The sequence below is a fragment of the Peromyscus eremicus genome, chromosome X (assembly GCF_949786415.1).
Source record: "Peromyscus eremicus chromosome X, PerEre_H2_v1, whole genome shotgun sequence".
Classification (NCBI taxonomy): Eukaryota; Metazoa; Chordata; class Mammalia; order Rodentia; family Cricetidae; genus Peromyscus; species Peromyscus eremicus.
In genome coordinates this window covers 79,901,761-79,907,063 of record NC_081439.1, presented here as the reverse complement: position 1 = coordinate 79,907,063, position 5,303 = coordinate 79,901,761, and the positions used below count along the sequence as shown (strand labels likewise).

The window sequence follows — 5,303 nt, the reverse complement described above, 5'->3', positions numbered from 1 at the left end:
CAGGAATATAGGAGAATGAAACTTTTCTTTAACAACATAGTAAACAATAACACATGCAACATCAAATTTTATCCTGTAGTACACCATTTCCTTTTAAAGTGAAAAAAACTAAAGCTAATATACATTGAACAACTTTTACAATGTCACAGTGTATAGAGTGTCTTATCTTCCACTAAGAATCTAGCTCCTCTTTCTTCTGGTAATGGATTTTTTAGGTGCCTTGTTTGACATTTTCCCCTCTATATCCAGAGTCAGAATTTAATGTGTAGCTCAGGTGAAGCTAATCAGGGCATTATTAATAATCACTCTAGTAATAATAGTTTATTTGGTGGTGCGTGCCCTCAATCCCAGGAGGTAGACAGAGAAAGAAAGATCCCTGTGAGTTTGAGGTTTGTCTGGTCTACATAGTGAGTTTCACACCAGCCATAGACTTTTTCTCCAAAAACTTATCTAATTTGGGCCTATGATCGAGTCCATAGCAATTTAACATTATCTGTCCATTCATGATGGCACCGTTGAGAGTTTCAGCCTCCCTTTTGTCAAGAGGAAGATACTGTCATGTAAACCTAATGGTGCCAGGAACACCTTGTTTGAAAATAATAATGACATAAAGAAACAGAAAGACTCTAGGTTGAGATGAAGACTGGACTTGAGGTACTGATCTTTGTTGAAACTGTTGGAAAGCTAATATGACATGAAATCGACTTCATGATACTTTCCCTGACCTCACTGTCTTTCTTGCTTAGGCACAATAGAAATATTTTATAGGCGTTCTCTCTCCCTCTCCCAACATGGTGGCCTCAGCAAAAAAAAAAAAAAAAAAGAATAAGAAGGGGAAGACCATCTCCCTAACAGATTTTCTAGCTGAGGATGGGGATACCAGTGGAGGAAGCACCTATGTCCCCAAACCAGTCAGCTGGGCTGATGAAACAGATGAATTGGAAGGAGATGTGTCAACAACGTGGCACAGTAACGATGACGATGTGTACAGGGCACCTCCAATTGACCGATCCATCCTTCCCACTGCTCCACGGGCTGCTCGGGAACCCAATATCGACCGGAGCGGTCTTCCCAAATCGCCACCCTACACTGCTTTCCTAGGGAACCTGCCCGATGATGTGACAGAAGACTCCATTAAGGAATTCTTTAGAAGACTAAATATCAGCGCTGTACGCTTACCACGTGAACCCAGCAATGCAGACAGGTTGAAAGGCGTTGGCTATGTGGAATTTGAGGACTTGGATTCCTTGCTCAGTGCTCTGAGTCTCAATGAAGAGTCTCTAGGTAACAGGAGAATTCGAGTGTATGTTGCTGATCAAGCACAGGATAAAGACCGGGATGATCGCTCTTTTGGTCGAGATAGACATTGGATTCTGACAAAACAGACACAGACTGGAGGGCCTGTCCTGCCACCAGACAGCTTTGATGACTACCCACCTAGAAGAAGTGATGATAGCTTTGGAGACAAGTATAGAGATCCTTACGATTCAGACCGGTACCGGGAAGGATACCGGAACAGCCTACACTGAGATATGAACCGTTATGGGTTCTGGGATGGATATGATAACCCAGGCAGCAGAGACTATGACCGAGGCTATGACTCCAGGATAGGCAGTGGCAGGAGAGCATTTGGTAGTGGGTACTGTAGGGATGATGACTACAGAGGAGGTGGGGACCGCTATGAAGACCGGTATGAGAGAAGGGATGATAGATCATGGAGCTCCAGGGATGATTACTCTAGGGACAATTATAGGCATGATGACAGAGGTCCCCCTCAAAGACCCAAACTGAATCTAAGGCCTCGGAGTACTCCTAAGGAAGATGATTCCTCTGCTAGCACCTCCCAGTCCAGTCGAGCAGCTTCTATCTTTGGAGGGGCGAAACCTGTGGACACGGCTGCTAGAGAACGAGAAGTTGAGGAACGGCTACAGAAGGAGCAGGAGAAGTTGCAGCGGCAGCTGGATGAGCCGAAACTAGACTGCTGGCCACGGGAGAGACACCCAAGTTGGCGAAGTGAAGAAACTCAGGAAAGAGAATGGTCCAGGACAAGAAGTGAGTCATCGCAGACTGGGGCCTCAGCCACATCTGACAGAAATCCACGAAGGAGAGAGAGTGAGAAGTCTCTGGAAAATGAAACCCTCAATAAAGAAGAAGACTGTCACTCTCCAACCTCCAAACCTCCTAAACCTGATCAGTCTCTAAAGGTAATGCCAGCCCTTCCACCAAATGCGAATGCGTGAGTGAAGCAAGGCTCTAACCCTCCTGCTGGATCTCAGAGCTCAGACACAGAGCAGCAGTCCCCTACAAGTGGTGGAGGGAAGGTGGCTCCAACTCAGCCCTCTGAGGACGGACCATCAAGGACAGATGAATATAAAATAGATGGGATGAGTGTCCCTAAAGGCCTAACTGTGAACTCCAGTTGTGGTCCTGGAGAAGGAGGGAACAAAGACCACTGGAAGGAGTTGGATAAGAAAGATGGCAAAACAGATCAAGACTCCAGATCTGCACCTGAGCCAAAGAAATCTGAGGAGAATCCAGCCTCTAAGTTCAGTTCTGTGTGGATGGTGAAGATGAGAATGAGGGAGATGACCACACTGAGTAGATCTCCACATGCTGTGCTTTCTTCTAGTCTCCACCCCGGAACATTCAAGAACAAATCAAACCTCTATCCAGACAAGAAAAAAATAAAACTCACCATCTCCTGAAGACCTTTCTTAACTTTTTTTTAATGAAATGAAATTGTTTTGCATGCTGCTGCAGCCTTTTAAAGTATTGAAGTAACTGGAGAATCACCATTGTAGCCAGAGATGTGGCTACTGCTTTTGAATGGGGAAGTTGTGATGTGTTCTGATGATACCAAGAGGCTACCTGTGTGACTAGTGCCCTGGGATCCATTCAGCAGAAATGTAGTGACAGTGAGGCAGTAGAGAAAGGTACAAGGGAGAGTGAGATGTCTACCTTTTAATTCTTTTTTTTTTTTTTTTTTTTTTTTTTTTTTTTTTGGTTTTTCGAGACAGGGTTTCTCTGTGTAGCTTTGCGCCTTTCCTGGGACTCACTTGGTAGCCCAGGCTGGCCTCGAACTCACAGAGATCCGCCTGGCTCTGCCTCCCGAGTGCTGGGATTAAAGGCGTGCGCCACCACCGCCCGGCTCCTTTTAATTCTTATTTTGTGGTGGTACCTATGAATTCCCGAACATCATCTGAATAAATTTCCCATCCTTGGAAAGGTAGATTTAGTCTCTCAAGTTCTTTTAGTTTCCAGGAGGGTGCCAGTCCTTCTACTTTAATTCTGACTTAACTGGGGCCAGCCTAGGGGGAATTGTCTTTTGTTTTTTACCCCCCAAGGGGGTAATTGGGAGTGAGTCTACAGGCCACTAACAAGTAGTACCACTTGGGGACCAAAATGAATGGGAAACTCAATCCTGGTTTGAAAAGCTTTGAGGGAGTGATCAGTTATTTTATACCAGGTAGTAAGGGAAACGGCATGACCTCTGATAAACACATGAATAGAAGGATCGTTTCCCGGATGAGGAAGCACTTAGAGGGTGTGGGAAATTCGTCATCTAAAATCTGTCCTTTCTAAAGGTTCGAATATATCCACATTCTTTCAAAACCTTGTCACTCTGGTCATCTCATGTTCTTGATGATGCTGTCAGACTTCCAAAAGCTGTCTCTGCTCTCACAGGCATTTTATCGTGGTCACCAGAAGCTGTGGCCTGAAGCTCTGTGGTATAGTTGATTCCTGCCTCTGTCTGCTCCTGCTGCTTTCACCACCCCCTTGGAGGTCAGAGTATTTCAGTTGGTGGACTGGGGTGGTGAATAGGGGTACATAGATGGGGAGAGTTGAGTTAAAGGTCTTCAGCCTGGATTGGGGTGTTTCTATCCTTTTCTTCACTGGAACCCCACACTAGTGCTTACGTTTGTAGTGTGACCTAGACTGTGATTTTCTGCTTAGAGAGGGGGTTGATTTCTGGACTTCCCTCAAGAATAAAGGATAATACAAAGAACTATTGAAGAAGGCTCTGGCTTCTCTTGCACAGTAGCTTGACCTGTCTGCTTTGGTCTGTACCTTTGTGTAGGGGTCAGCTCCAAAGTCGGCAAGCTTCCCTGTTGTGGGACCGAAGGGTACCTGCAGGCAGATGAGACCTTGGTCTTAATGTGCAAGCCCTAGGCCTGCTGTGCAGGAGGCTGGTTTGGTGTGCTGCAGCGGTGGGCATAGCAAGTCGCTTACCCAGTGGACTTGATTGGCTAGTAGCTAGAAAGTGGGCTTTTAGAGAGAGACCCACAGTTGAATGGGTTTTTAAAAACCATTGTTGTAGACAATGAAAAGGTAGTTTGCCCTTTTCATGTCTGTTTCCCTTCCAGATAGTTGCACCAGAAGAAAGCTGTTCTGTCCTACTCTCCTACTTTGCTCCTCTGTTAAAATAAAAGCAGGGGTTGACTTATGTCCTGCTCCTGAATACATGTAAAATTTGTACAAAAATATCTTTTATGAAAATGATTTGTAATCTGTAGACATTACTTGGGAGATGTCTTGAGATGTAAAATCCCATCCTTTGGCTTGAGGGTTTTTTTGTTTTTCTCCAAATAAATCCAGTCTTTAAAGTTGAAAAAAAAAGAAGTATTTTATAGCACTTTTTACATTCTTTCTTGTATTATTACTTTGACTAATGATGAACACCTTATTTTCCTTCCAGAAAATAAGAAAACTCTCAAAAAAAGTTTACCTTTCATTTTGTGAAGCTCTCAACAATATGTAACCTTTAAAAAGTTATCTTTCATTGGATATCTAGTAAATATATGCTAAAAGAACACAACATTCACTTATTTACTTATTTGTTTGTTTGTTTGAATTAGAAACTTTAGGTCTGGGAAGCTTTCTCAGTGGTTAAAGCACTTGCCCCTGATGGTGAGGACTGAAGTTCCCATCCACAGACTGCACATAAAAGCCAGGTGCTAACATGCAGCAATTCCAGCAATTCTGGAGCAAGCTGTCTAGGCAGACGAATCAAATTAGTGAGAGACCTTGAATCAGTAAATTAGGTGAGCAATAATGGAGCCTTTCTCCGCTCATCTATACCCATGTAGAAGCACTTTACCTGTGTGCCTACACACCATGACAATCATGCATTCACCAATGTATGTACACAGCACATAAAAATGCATATGTATGAAAAAACTCAGATATATCTTAGAATTTTTACTTATAGAGAAATTTGGGAGACTCTTCTCAAAAAGGTGTGGTAGTCTAACTTATTCAGTGCAGAAATATTCAAATGTTTATAACAGTAAGCAATCTCTGTG

The 5,303-nt window shown here is 43.6% G+C and overlaps 1 pseudogene; it reads left to right on the top strand.

Moving 5' to 3' along the window:
- The first annotated feature begins 791 nt into the window (after positions 1 to 791).
- On the top strand, positions 792 to 2,602 carry LOC131899664 (eukaryotic translation initiation factor 4B-like; annotated as a pseudogene).
- The last annotated feature ends 2,701 nt before the right edge of the window (positions 2,603 to 5,303 follow it).